This window comes from Talpa europaea (genome assembly GCF_964194135.1).
Source record: "Talpa europaea genome assembly, chromosome: 14".
NCBI classification, from domain to species: Eukaryota; Metazoa; Chordata; class Mammalia; order Eulipotyphla; family Talpidae; genus Talpa; species Talpa europaea.
In genome coordinates, this window is record NC_140082.1 from 14,347,417 (window position 1) to 14,362,840 (window position 15,424).

Below are 15,424 nucleotides of genomic sequence, written 5' to 3' on the forward strand. Positions count from 1 at the left end.
AGGTCTGCTGTACTATGTGGGTCACCTCCCTGGCCAGGGATTGAACTCGTGCTGCAGTGGCTGTGGATAGCTTCATATTGCTGCGACTTAACCCCTTGTGTCACCAGGGAGGCCCCAAGGAGTTCTTAAAAGCTCAGCAACTTGAATCTCCCTAACCTTACCAACAGGGGTGAGTAAAAGGCTGTTGCCCCCAAGGGGTGAGAGTATGAAGAGGAGGAATAAAAATAAAGCAAACAAAAGGCAAGAAGCAAACGCAATGGCGAACTATTGGCAGCCAGAACTGTTGCAAGAGGGCAGGGAGAATTACAGCACCCAGGCATCTTGAGAAACCTCAGGGAAGAGGGAAACCCTAAACTAATACAAACAACATTTAACCTCCAAGCAAGTACAAAGAAAAAAATGATAATAGAAAAATAAACATAGACCGGGAGGAACAAAGAATGCAAAATGATTGAGATTCACATTAATAGCAGTAATTACACTGCATTCTGGTTTAAAAGGAAAGACTCTGAGCTGGATTAAAAAAAAAAAATCCTCTAAGCCGTTTATAGGAAATCTTAGGTAAATTGCTGGGCTCTGTGGATTGTGTGAGGTGGAGACTTGAGCTGTGTGGTGTAATAGCAGAGGAAATGGTGACCTTACAATGCTGAGGCCCTTGGACATGTAGCCTTGTGACCACCATAGAATTTACCAGCAGAGTATTAAAGCAGAGACCCTGGCCTAGAACCAAGTACTTGAGACATTCTTATTCCTCCCTCCCCTGCTCCCTTACTAAAAACCTTGGCTATCTCCATTGACAGGGGCCACTCAGGAAGCAACGACTGTCACATGGAAGGGACAGTGGGGGACAACAGAGCCAGTAGGCTGCCGCTTCTTCCTATGTGCTCTCACCTACAGGCCTGAGCAGAAGTGGAGGTGCCCCTGCCTGCCCCTCAACCTCCACAGTTTTTCCATACACCACACCCTTCAGGCCACAGGGAGAAGAGCTATGCAGAACATGGGTGCATAAAGTCAGAATGCCTTCTCTTACATGGTCAAGAAGGAAAATCCTGAACCTCAGCTGCCTAGCTCCATCATCCGTTCTTTGCCAGCTCCGAGCCTTAGGTTCCTTGTCAGAAAAATTGGAGCTAACATTTCATGAGCTGTCATTTTCTTTTTTTTTTTTTTAAAGATTTATTTATTTATACAAGCACTGGGTACAGTCAGAAGCGTGGGAGGGTGAGAGAATTCACCGAGCCAGAGCAGGGAACAGAACAGGCAGACTGATGAAATACACTACTGAGGGGAGCAGAGGGCACGGCAGGAGGGGTCTGCCGTGCCATGTGGGACCCTCGCCAGGTGGCCAGGGATCAAACTGGTGCTCCAGAGGCTGCAGGCAGTTTCGCAGCCCAGCGCTCAACCGCTGTGCCACCAGTGGAGGCCTGAGCTGTCATTTTCTACGCCTAATCCTCAGCACAACCTTTGATCCTGGTTCCATTACTACCCCTTCCTACAAATGAATAAATACTCTCAGAAAAGGGGTGGAGGCACCATCCCCCAAACCCCCTAGATCATAGGTATAAAGGAAAGGCAGGACTCACACTCAGGTTTGTCCTCTGACTCTAGAACCTTCATTCCCAAGCTCCAGTGACAGTGCCTTTGCACATATGTAAATGTCCAATATCATGCTTTGCCCAAAGGCCCCAGGAAGAGGGCCAGGACAAAGCAGCAGCAAAGAGCCACAGAGGAAGTCAGGGTCAGAGCCAGAGGGATGCCCAGGGGCCCTATGTGAGAATGCTTATCACATAGCACACGCAACTTATCACATAGCTTAGCACCCCTTAGGGTGATTTGTGCCTTGGCCCCCAAAATGAAGGAGTCCCAGCATCAGGAACACCCTGGTGGACTTGCTCCAGCCAGGGCCGTCACACCAGGGAGCCAGATCAGTAACTGCCAGAGGACCAGCCTGGCCACGATTGGTACTGTGCTCACCTCCCCATGGCAATGACCTCCCGTGATTACCCCTGGCAGAGGTAAGGGAGGCCTTGGGGCGCCAAGTGATCCCAGTTCATGTGGCTACAGGGTAATGTGCCTACTGAAAGCCAACAGTGGGCTGGAGCTGGGAGACTGGCAGGTCTCAAGATAAACTTTCTATAATTTTGGCAAATCTCCAAGCCTCAGCTTCCTTACATGTAAAGGGGAGATGAAAGGACTGACAGGGGATGTTGTATGTCAGGTGTCTGGGCCCATGGGTGGGACTGAACTTCAGGCCCTTCTATGGTCTGTTCTGTTCCTACACTCTTCTTTTTCCCTTGGTGACTTGGGGGACCCCCAAAACTGTCCACAGCAGTTTGCCTCCTGGATTTCCCTACCTCCAGCCTCACATTTTCCACTTGATACACCTCAAGCATAAGTCCCTACTTGTGCTTTTATTTTTCATGTATCAGGCCTTTGTTTATGCCCATCCTGTTCTAACCACAAAAGTCCTAACAATGACACACGTGTACCAAGTCCCAGGGACCCTTTTCAACACTGTACATTTTAATTGCTTGCTTTCAAATCACCCAAAGAGGTAGGCACTAGTTTTACAATTAAGCAACTTGCTCCAAACACACATCTTTAAGCAGAGCGAAGAGGATCTAAGTGCAGCAGTCCAGGCCCACAGTCTGTTTCTTCACCGCCACTTTGCCCGGGGGTGTGCCATGGCTTGATCCCAACTGCCCCATCCAACCGCAGCTGCCATCTTAGCGCTTCACAGTCTCAGTCTTTACCATGGATTCCCAGCCCCTGCCTTTACCCAGGACACCCTCCACCCGGAAGGCTCTCCCCAGCTATGTGCTTCTGAATCCGACCCTTTTCTCAGCCTCCTCAGCTGCAGAGGAGCTGGTGATTTCTTGGCCTGCCAATCAAGTCCTCATTCCACACAGAGTGCCACGCCAAGTACCCCAAACAAGGTCATTCTAAGGAACTCCATAGTCCACACAGAGATGGGCCTACTGTGTGCAGAACAAGAATGGCTCACGCAGTTAACCAATCCTGTCTTCTGGTCATTTTGTTTTCCTTCATAGATCCTTTTGGGGCAGGGGCAGAGGAGGAAGGACAGAGGGACAAGGTAGGCAGGTTGCTGGTTTAGAAGGTGGAGTGGAGGGAGCAGTGAATGAGGCCAGTGAATCCTGTCTGCTCAGGTTATTTCTGGCTACCTACCTACCTCTGCTTTCTGGCTTTCCTGGAAAGCCTGTACTCGGAGGTACCAGGGATGAAGTGAGGGCTGCCAATTTTGGCTATGAGTTCAGAATTTCACAATTCTTGAGTGCCCTTCATAGAGGAAATTCCACAGTCACGCCCTCTCTTAAGTTGAGTGACAGTGGTCAGCACTTACCTTAAAGTTATTATTAGAGTCTTATAAATCCCTCCTGGTCCTTACAGGAAGCAGGCTGGTGAGATCCCCTCCAGTTTACATAATCATACCTGGCCACCAGCACCTGGCAGCAGGACCTCCAGAATTCTAGTCCTTACACACCCCTCCTCTCCCTCTTCTCTCCATGGTCCTGGGCCTAACCCTCTGGACCTTTCCAAGGATGGAGGGTACCTGTAGGCCCTGTGGACCCTCACAGGGCAGAGGGAGAAGGTCAGAATGATTAACATCTACATCTGCATCTTTTGCTAAACTGCCCTGAAAGGAAATGCCAAATATTTATCCAGGAGATTAATATGTCCAACAAGACAAATTTCCTTTGCAGACAAGGCAGCTTGGAGTGCCTCTGAATACAGCCTCTTTGTATTGCTGTAGGTAGGAACAACAGAAAAATAACTTATTTTTACTTTGAGGAAAGTCTACTGCCCTCCCTAAATCTGGTGCAGGACGCTGTGGGCAGGCCATACCAAGCAGAGGTCAAAGCCTGGGGCAGCAATGAAGTTAACTGGGGCCTCCCCGGTGGCGCAGCGGTTGAGCGCTGGGTTGTGGGGTTGCCCGCGGCCTCTGTAGCGCCGGTTCGATCCCCGGCTGCTCCCGGCCACCGGAGGAGGGTCCCACATGGTGCGCAGACCTCTCCTGCCACCCGCTGCTCCCCTCAGCAGTACACTTCGGTCCTTCTGCCTGCTCTGCTCCCCACTCTGGCTCTGGTGAATTCTCTCACCATCCCACTTCTGACTGTACCCAGTGCTTGTATGAATAATAAATAAATAAATCTTTAAAAAAAAAAAAAAAGAAGTAACTGCATGATTATTGACACCTCCTTTCCTCTTTCTAGGGCGTTCTCTTCTGATTTTCTTCTCTTTTTTTTTTTTTTTTGTTTTTTTGAAATTTGGCTTTTTTTTTTTAGATTTATTTATTTTATTTATTTATACAAGCACTGGGTACAGTCAGAAGCGCGGGAGGGTGAGAGAATTCACCGAGCCAGAGCAGGGAGCAGAGCAGGCAGAAGGACCGAAGTACACTGCTGAGGGGAGCAGCGGGCGGCAGGAGAGGTCTGCGTGCCATGTGGGACCCTCCTCCGGTGGCAGGGGAGCAGCTGGGGATCGAACCAGCGCTGCAGAGGCTGCGGGCAGCTTCGCAACCCAGCGCTCAACTGCTGCGCCACTGGGGAGGCCCTGATTTTCTTCTCTTGAGTCAAAATCTATGCCCTGATTTTCTTCTCTTGAGTCAAAATCTGTGCCCTGAGTCTGCTGAATGTTTTGTTGCCCATGCTAAGGAACACAAACTCCCTGAATAGCTGGGTCTGCATTTAATCTTTTAAAAGCTTTTCTTTGAATGATGATAAACTGCTTGCTTATTGATGTAGTTTCCTGTTACAAAGTCCTTATCTCTTGTCTACCTGAGGAACTCTTATTCAATAGCTCAGCTCAGAGGGCCCCTCATCTGAAAAGCTTTCCCTGCTCCCTCTAGAGGGGAAACAGCTTTCACTAATTACACCTGCCAAGCACTGTGCCAGAGGCTGTATGGACATCAACAACCCTAAGAGGTAAGTAAAATAACTGGCAATGTCACATAGCTGAGACTTGGCAGAGCCAAGGCTCCAATCCTGAACTATCTGACCAGGGAGCCCGCGACTCCATCACTGTGTCTTCTGGTGCCGAATCCCTGTTCTACACGTATTTCTACTTTTGCATTATCTTCTCATGGATCTATCGCCTCAGGAGACAGATTTCTTTGAAAATGGGGTTCTTATTCACACAAAGATAATTCTTAATATGCTTGGCACTTGGCAGTCACTGAATTATTCACTAGGTATTATGAGTGGCCACTGTTTTCTCAGAAAGACTTAATTTCTTCTCTCAAGGAGAGTAGTACAGGACATGGGAGATACAAATAAATAGATACTTGTACCACAAGAGAAATGAGGAGAAATAAATGTTCTGATGATCTGGCGTAGGATGAGATACTGGCAGGTCTGACAAGGTGGAATCAGAGCACGACTCTGACTCCTGTAGAGACAGGTCTGAGGGGATGGGGAGCCCAGGGAAGGGAGAATGTGGCCAAGCCTACCCTTGATGTACAAATATCAGCTAATGATCAAAATAACAAATCTCTTCATTTCCATCAGGGATAAATCTCTTCAAGTCACAGAGTGGATAGAAGCTGCTGGCAAAAGTCAGCCGGCCATCAGATTGTGAAGGAGACCTGGGCAGGGCAGGGCAGACCACGCTCTAATGGAGGGAGGGGTAGAGTCTGGGTAACTGAAGAAAACAAAGACAATTTTCTTTTCTTTTTTTAAAGATTGATTTATTTATGCATACAAGAGCTGGGGTACAGGCCAGAGATGCGGGGGTTTGTGTGTGAGAGGATTCACCAGAGACAGAGCGGGGAACAGAACAGGCAGATTGACTGAAGTACACTGCTGAGGGGAGCAGCAGGCAAGACAGGAGAGGTCTGCTGCACCATGTGGGCTACTCCCTGGCCAGCCGGGGATCAAACTCCATCTGCAGAGGCTGCAGATTGCCTCATAGTGCAGTGCTTGCACCCCTTGCACCACCAGGGAGGCCCAACAAAGACAATTTTCTAAGAGGAATTCTACAGCAAGCTTTTTTCTTCTTTAATACATATATTATATGTATTGCAGAATGTCTCTGATTTATAGTTTCCTGCTAGTTTTGTTGTTTTTCTTTTTTATTTATTATTGTTACTTTCCCCTGATCCCTTCTTTGGTTCCCCTATATTCCTCCTATAAGTGAAACCATCTGATATGTTTCTTTTTCCTTCTGGCTTATTTCACTGAGCATAATCCCTTCTAGCTCCATTAACATTGCTGCAAATGGCATGAGCTTATCCTTTTTGATTGCCAAGTAGTATTCCATTGCGTATATATAGCATATCTTCTTGATCCAGTCATCTATTTTTGGGCATCTGGGTTGTTTCCATTTATACCTACTGTAAATAGTGCTGCAATAAAGATAGGGGTCTGCAGCCAACTTTTTAAGTAACAAATCTTCTCATTAAAGTAGTAACTCGGGCCTCCCTGCTGGTGCAAGGGGGTAAGCACAGCACTGTGAAGCTATCCCCAGCCTCTGCAGCACAAGTTTGATCCCCAGCCAGGGAGCCACCCACATGGCATAGCAGACCTCTCCTGTCTCACCCGCTGATCCTCTCAGCAATATATTTCAATGAGTCTGCCCGTTCTGTTCCCCACTCTGTCTCTGGTGAATCCTCTCACCCCCTGCACCTCCGGCCTGTACTCCAGTTCTTGTATGCCTAAATAAATAAATCTTAAAAAAAATAGTAACTCCCTGGCTCTCCCTGGTGGTGCAAGGGGTTAAGCATCACACTATGAAGCAATCCACAGCCTCTGCAGCACGAGTTCAATCCCCAGCCAGCCAGGGAGCAACCTACAACGCGCCGCAGACCTCTCCTGTCTCACCCGCTGCTCCCCTCAACAGTGTATTTCAGTCAATCTGCCTGTTCTGTTCTCCACTCTGTCTCTGGTGAATCCTCTCACCCCCTGTATCCCAGCTCTTGTATGCATAAATAAATAAATCTTTAAAAAAAATAGTAACTCCCATTTACTCAGCATACAGTTCTGGTTCTCATCATCAGAACAGGTGTAATTGCCTTCATTTCACAGATAAGAAAATGGAGATTCAAAAAATCTAGCACAGAACAAAAAGCTGAGACTTAGAGTCAGGCTTTTTGGGAAAATATTTGTTAGTATTTATTAAGAGTCTAATAATGCTCACATCCTTTAAACCAATAGTATGACTTAAGGGAACTATCTAACAAAGTAACCCTACAAAGTCTAACATGTAGAAAGATGTATGCATAATGTATAAGCCACCTAACTGGCAAACAAACAAACAAACAAACAAAAAACCCAAAAAACTAATACCATGGGGGAAGTGTTTATATAAAAGTGGTTATGAGAAGAAAAATCACCTAAGTGGTAGGTTAAGACCAATGTTAAAAAGAAGCATGGATAAAGGCCTGGAAGGAACTGTGATTGCAACTGGTTTATTTGATTTCTCATCCTGTATAAACATAAAGCCTTTCAATCTTTGTCAACAGCTGCCCTCAGTGGAACTATGTGAGCCATCTTTCCCACTGGGTAGCTTAATGATGGATGCCATAGGCCCTCAGCTACTTTCAGGAATTAGATTAAATATCTTCCAGTATTTAAAATTCATTTAAAATGTTTACACAAATAAAAACATTCATTTTAAAACGTCCATCTCAAGCTCCCCTTCAAATGTGCTTGTGCCCCTTCCCACAGCTGCTGGGTCTAGCTAAGGACTGGGTGGTTTGACTGTAAGGTGAAGGAACATGGTCTGTCCTCCACCACTTCCCCTCCCATTTCTCTCTACGAGAGGGCTGGGGACTGGACAGGTCTTCCTACCTGTTTTCCTCGGGACGCAGTGGTCTCTCTGCTGGTCGGCTTCTGCTCTGCTATTGTCTTCTGCAGTGAGCATCCCCCAAACTGGCTCTCCTATACAGAGACTTTCTGAATTTTAGCTTCCTTCTCTGTAAAATGAACCAAAAACCAATTATCTGATGAGAATTACGTGAAAACAGAGTAAGATAATGTATGTGGGAACCGGCTGTAAAGCACTATGTAAATATTATTATCCCTTGGAGGAGCCCATTATTTCAAGTGTTATGTTATTGGGAGTGGACTTGGAGATTAAACAGATATTCCACTTAGTAGGTAGAAACAGAGCTAGAATTTCCCTTAGACCTACTCTTTTTCTGATCTTTCCCATCTCAGGGAAGGACAACTCCACTTTCCCAGTGACACAAGCCAAGGCTTTGGGGGCAGCCTTGACTCTCTCCTCCGCTCACATTCAACATTCAATCCATCAGATGACCCTGCTGCCTATACCTTTAAAAAAAAAAAAAAGATTTATTTATTGGGCCTCCCCTGGAGGCGCAGGCGGTTGAACACAGCGCTATGAAGCAGTCCACAGCCTCTGCAGCGCCGATTTGATCCCTGCTGGCTGGCAAGAATCCCACATGTCATGGCAGACCTCTCCTGTCTCGCCCGCTGCTCCCCTCAGCAGTGTATTTCGTCAGTCTGCCTTTTCTGTTCCCTGCTCTGTCTCTGGTGAATCCTTTTACCCTCCTGTGGATCTGGCCTGTACCCCGGTTCTTGTATAAATAAATAAATAAATGTTAAAAAAATTATTTATTTATGCATATAAGAGCTAGGGTGCAGGCCACAGATGTGGGGGGTGGGTAAGAGGATTCACCAGAGACAGAATGGGGAGCAGAACAGGCAGATGAAATACACTGCTGAGGGGAGCAGTGGGTGAGACAGGAGCGGTCTGCTGCACCATGTGGGTCATTTTGCTGGCCAGGGATCGAACTCATGCTGCAGTGGCTGCGGACAGCTTCATAGTGTTGTGTCTTAACACCTTGTGCCACAAGGGAGGCCCCTACTTTTTTTTTTTTTTTAATAAAGGCATGCTTTATTTATTTGTTTGCTGGTTTGTTTGTTTGTTTTGTTTATACATGCACTGGGTACAGTCAGAAGTGCAGGAGGGAGGGTGAGAGAATTCACCAGAGCCAGAGCGGGGAGCAGAGCAGGCAGAAGGACCGAAGTACACTGCTGAGGGGAGCAGCGGGTGGCAGGAGAGGTCTGCGCGCCATGTGGGACCCTCCTCTGGTGGCCAGGGAGCAGCCGGGGATCGAACCGGCGCCGCAGAGGCCGCGCGCAGTTTCGCAACCCAGCGCTCAACCGCTGCGCCACCGGGGAGGCCCCCCCTACTTTTTTTTAAGATTTAATTTATGCATACAAGAGCTGGGGTAAAGGCCAGAGGTGTGGGGGGGTGGTTAAAGGATTCACTGGAGACAGAGTGGGGAACAGAACAGGCAGACTGACTGAAGTACACTGCTGAGGGGAGCAGCGGGCAAGTCAGGAGAGGTATGCTGTGCCATGTGGGTAGCTCCCTGACTGGCTATGGATTGAACTCGTACTGCAGAGGCTGCAAATAGCTTCATAGGTTGCGTCTTAACCCCTTGCGCCACTAGGGAGGCCCTGCCTAGATTTTTTTTTTTAAGATTTATTTATTATTTATTTATACAAGCATTGGGTACAGTCAGAAGTGCGGGAGGGTAAGAGAATTCACCAGAGCCAGAGCGGAGAGCAGAACAGGCAGAGTGACGAAGTACACTGCTGAGGGGAGCAGTGGGCGGCAGGAGAGGTCTGTGCACCATGTGGGACCCTCGCCTGGTGGCCGGGGATTGAACCGGTTTTGCAGAGGCTGCGGGCAGCTTCGCAACCCAGCACTTAATCGCTGCACCACCAGGGAGGCCACCTGCCTAGGCTTTTAAACACATCTGTAAGTCAATCACTCTTCCAACTTCCACTCTTCCACTAATAACCAAACCACCTCTGCCCAGCAATCACCTCCAATTGGCTCCTGTCTTCACCTCATCTCACTGCAATCAATATCCGCAATGCAGAATGTCTTTTCAAATGGAAGCTGATTCACAGTACTTTTTAAAAAAAGATTTATGTATTTATGCATACAAGAACTGGGTACATGCCAAAGGTGCAGGGGGTGAGAGGATTCACCAGAGACAGAGCGGGGAGCAGAACAGGCGGACTCACTGAAATACACTGCTGAGTGGAGCAGTGGGCGAGACAGAAGAAGTCTGCCATGCCATGTGGGTTAGCTCCCTGGCTGGGGATCAAAGTCGTGCTGCAGTGGCTGCCGATTGCTTCATAGTGCTGAGACAACCCCTTGCGCCACCAGGGAGGCTCCTGATTCACAGCTCTTTGACTACACTTACAAATGCTCTCTGTCTCACTGAAAATGAAATCCAAGGCAGATATGACCCGGCCTCTTGCTCCCTCTCTGACCTTGCACCTACCACCCTCTCCCTTACTTGCCCAGCTCTAAACACATTGGTCTTCTCACAGTTCTTCTAACAAGCCAAGCATACTTCTACCTCAGGGACTTTGCTTGCTAATCCTTTTGCATGGGATACTCTTTCTCCCGTCACAGGATTTGTCCTCTCACTTCAGCACAGCTGTTTTCCTGGATCATTGAATTTAAAAACAACATGCTGATGAAAAATGATGTAAGAATTATATAAAATAAAATATTAAAATAAATAAATAAATAAAAACAACATGCTTTCTGCCCTGTCCCTTTTCTTGCTTTTCCTTTCCTCTTGGAACTTTGCATCCCTGACATGTATTTACTGCCTTCCCCCATTACAATGCAGGACTTTGCTCACTGCTTTATCCCCAGCACCCAGCTTGAAAATTAATTCCTTTCAAATGACTACGTATAACGATTTCAGTTATTCCTGACTAAGTCCAGTGGCAATTTTCACACCTGGGAGCTTTCTGGATTGGTTTCCCTTCCTTGTGTGTTGGGAAAAGTCACATGCTTACCTCTGTGTACTAAAGGGTACAAAAGCCTATTATCCATGTTCAACGTTAAGTGTAATTACCCTGGCACTATGGGTTTGAAGAGAAGGCAAGTACCTACCCTTAGTGTCTACCCATCTTTAACTCTCTTCCTGATGCCTGCAGCTGCCTGGAATCTGGGGAGATTCATTCTTCCACAGTCTACTTTCTTTTTTTTTCTTTTTTTTTTTAAGATTTATTTTATACAAGAATTGGGGTACAGGCCAGATATGCAGGGGGGTGAGAGGATTCACCAGAGACAGAGCGGGAACAGAACAGCAGACGGACCGAAGTACACTGCTGAGGGGAGCAGCGGGCAAGACAGGAGAGGTCTGTCCCGCCATGTGGGTTTCTCCCTGGCTGGCCTGGAATCGAACTCGTGCTGAAGTGGCTGCGGATTGCTTCATAGGTTGCGTCTTAAACCCTGCGCCACCAGGGAGGCCCCCACAGTCTACTTTCTGTGAAGTGATATTGTGGAGAAGAAAAATGCAAGTGAAAAAATAAAATTATGACTTAGAAGGTGGCTGTTGTGGGGAACTTAATTGTATTTACATAGGATGGAGAATGGAGACCCTGGCAAAATATCCACTCAAAGTTCTGCAGAGTTGTTACTGGTCTTGAGAGTTGGGAATTGGGGTTATATACCCAGCATAGATCATAAACTCTGGGAATACTCCCATCTATATCATAAACTCTGGGGATACTCATCATCCCTTGCCTCAATTTCACAGAACCCCAAATAAAATTCTCTAGCCTCTTTGCCTGCATGGTGACTATGTCTGATCCATGCAGCTCTGTCTTAAGGAGAGAAAAAGCCCATCTCTATTCTCAACATAGGGTCTGACCCCCACAGAATACCCAGCTCACTTGTGGGCCCTGGTGGTCATGATATGCATGGTCTTCCAGTGCTATGGGCTCCAACCTTGCCCAAGTGGCTTTTGCTGGCAGTGGGCTACCTTCCCTGCCCCATACACAGAAGGCTACACTTCCCAGAACTGTTCTCAACAAATTGTTCCCTTCTTTCTCAGACCTGTCTGGACTGGGTAGGGGACTGCACCATGATGTTGTATTTTCCCTTGGCAGAACTTGGATCTGGCTCCAATCCACGCCCTCCAAAGGCATCAGTATGTAACTACCAAGAGGTACCAGCAGGGGGAGCCAAGAAAATTCAGATTCTTCAGAAGGCAAAGGGTCAAGGATAAAAGCTATTTTTCTGAAGGGCTGAGGCAATTTTCTCCTCATTTAAGATACACAGAGCCAAGTGCCCTGTTAAAACTGTTGTTTGTGAAGTTCAGGTGAGTGGAAGGTGAAGGTGAGTGGAAAGCCAAAGGGGATTCATCCATTCCGTCATCAACTGTTTATTAAGCCAGGCAGCCACTGCCTATAGAGTAGGTCAGAAGACAGTTAAAGTCCTTGACCTCATACACTTGAGTTTATGAACTGGGAGAACTTATAAGTGGAGGTCTAGGCACTTGGATCAAAATGAAGATATGTAAATCAAAATAGAGTGTGAGGTCAGAAAATTCCTATGATTTTACCATTAAAAAAAAAAATACACACACACATACACACACACACAACCACATTACTCCCAGAGAAAGAATGTTAGCTTCAATAAAACTGCTAAAAGCAATCTAAATGAAAGTGTACAAAGTGTACATCACATTTCTGAGGGAAATAGCATCGAGAATAAGTAGAAACTGAAAACTTGATCGATATGTTGATTTTGCTTCAAAGCAGTCTCCTGTGGAGAGGGAATGAGCAGGTACAGAGATGAAACAGGACTGGCCATATGCTGATGATTGCACAGCTGGGTGGCAGGTACCTGGTAATTCATCGCACAGTTATCTCAAATTCTACATGTTTGAAAATTCCTATGGGAAAAGTTTATACATATCAATAACTCGGTCAATGGACACTGTAGTTAAGTTTCACAGAAGATAGTCTATTTTTTTTTTAAGATTTATTTATTTATACATGAACTGGGGTACAGCCAGAGGTGCAGGAGGGTGAGAAAATTCACCAGAGACAGAGCAGGGACCAGAACAGGCAGACGACTGAAAACACTGCTGAGGGGAGCAGCGGGCAAGACGGGAACGGTCTGCTGCGCCGCGTGGGGATCTCCCTGGCTGGCTGGGAATTGAACACGCACTGTAGATGCTGCAGACAGCTTCAGAGCGCTGCGTTCAACCCGCTGCGCCACTGGGGAGGCCCAGTATCCTATTTGTTAAGGGAGAAAACTGTGCAACCAAAATTCCTACAAGCATTCCTAACACACTTAAATAACTGACATTTTCTCTATTGTTCCCTTCTTTCACAGATATGCTGCCAGAGCCTATGATCTTGATCATTTAAAGATTAGTACAATGTATGCAAATTATTTCACAGGGGCTTCTTACCTGTGTTATTCACAGGGGTAGAGAAGAAAATGTTCAAAACGTCCCTTGGGGCAAAAAATGAGACGTATAGTCTATCTTTTGTTGTCTAATAGGGAAGGAGTATTTGGTAATGATCATAAGGGAATCAAAGAGCATAAAGGATGAATTCTGTTCTGAGTAGCAGCACTAGTGGACAATCTTGAACAAGTTCCATAATCTCTGGTGGCTCCTCCTTTCAAAATTCAGAAATCTATTATATTTGGAAACAGCATTTGTAAATGCTACTTTTAGTAGCATGAGAGAAGCTCAAAGGACAGGTTCTTTCCCATATGTTTCCTCATTGGTAGAATGCCTTATAATTAAAACAAACAAAAACCTAACAGATTGTAAAGCTGAATTCTGGAGAACTCTGGTTTAAGAAAGTTGTCTTAGCAGGGGTCTCCCTGGTGGCACAGGGGTTAAGTGCTATCACCACTGCGACGGCAGCCTGAGTTTCTTTAGCCTGAGTTCCATCCCAGGCCAGGGAGCTACCCACATGGCACAACCGACCTCTCCTGTCTCTCCTACTGCTCCCCTCAGCAATGTATTCCAGTCCTTCTGCCTGTTCTGCTCCCTGCTCTGTCTCTGGTGGGTCCTCTCACCCCCTCCCTCCCATATCTGGCCTATACCCCACAAATCAATCTATCTTTTTTTTTTTTTTTTAAAGAAAAGAAAGTTTTCTTAGCAGCCTTCTACCATAGAAATTCAATCCACAACTGGCAGGAAGTATTGGGCCCAAGCTAAGGCAGATGCGCTAGTCTAGGTTTCTCTGAGGATGAACTGAAAAATGAAATAGAAGCCAATATTCCCTGACACCCAGTTAAAGAGTCAGGGTCCAGAAGAAACAGTGCATGCATAGCTATCTAAAACAATAAAAACAAACCAAGAACTAAGAGCTTGACAAAACTAAGTACAACATAATTAGGCAATAAAACAAACACTTTGTAATTATCTTAAATGACAAATATGCAGACCGTATAAATGATTCATGCAGAAGCATATGCTCCAAAAAAGTGAAAAGGAAGATACAAAAATACTCATCACAATATACAAATGTACTAAAAATCAGAAGCACATTTGGAGTGATAAAAAATAGTGCATTCACAAAGCTACAGTAATCAAAAGAGTATAGCACTGACACAAGGACAGACATGTATATCAAATAGGCTAGACCTGGGAGTCCAGAAATAAATTCATACATCCATCGATTTTCCAAAAAGCCACCAAGACCATTCAGTGTCGGGCCTCCCTGGTGGCGCAAGGGGTTAAGCACCGCACTATGAAGCAATTTGCAGCCTCTGCAGCATGAATTCGATTCCCGGCCGGCCAGGGAGAAACCCACATGGCACAGCAGACCTCTCCTGACTCGCCCGCCGCTCCCTTCAGCAGTGTATTTCAGTCAGTCTGCCTGTTCTGTTCCCCACTCTGTCTCTGGTGGATCCTCTTACCCCTCCTGCCCCGTCTCTCTGGCCTGTAACCCAGCTCTTGTATGCATAAATAAATAAATCTTTTTTTTTTTTTTTAAAAAGGCCATTCAGTGGCAAGAGGATAGTCTTTAACAAATGGTGCTGGGACAATTGGGGATCTACTTGCATAATATGACGTCAAAAGCAGAAAAATCAAAGAAAAACCAGATACATTACAGACCTTCTCCTACTTATGATAGGGCTATATCCCAATAACCTCATTCTAAGTTGAAAATATTCTAAGTCAAAAGTGCATTTAATGCACCTAACCTCTCAAACATCATAGCTTAGCCTATTCTACCTTACATGTGAAAATTTTAAGAATATACAAAAAGGGCCTCCCTGGCGGTGCGGGCAGTTGAGCGCCCGCTCTGTGAAGCTGTCCGCAGCCTATACAGTGTGGGTTCGATCCTGGCCAGCCAGCAAGAATCCCACATAGCAAAGCAGACCTCTCCTGTCTTGCCCACTGCTCCCCTCAGCAGTGTATTTCAGTCAGTCTGCCTGTTCTGTTCCCCTGGTGAATCCTCTCACCCTCCCGTGCATTTGGCCTATACCCCGGCACTTATATAAATAAAATAAATCTTAAAAAAAAAGTTAAAAAATAGGGCCTCCCCTGGTGCCGCAGCAGTTGAGCGCTGGGCTGTGAAGCTGCCCACAGCCTCAGGTTTGATCCCCGGCCGCCAGGCGAGGGTCCCACATGGTGCACAGACCTCTCCTA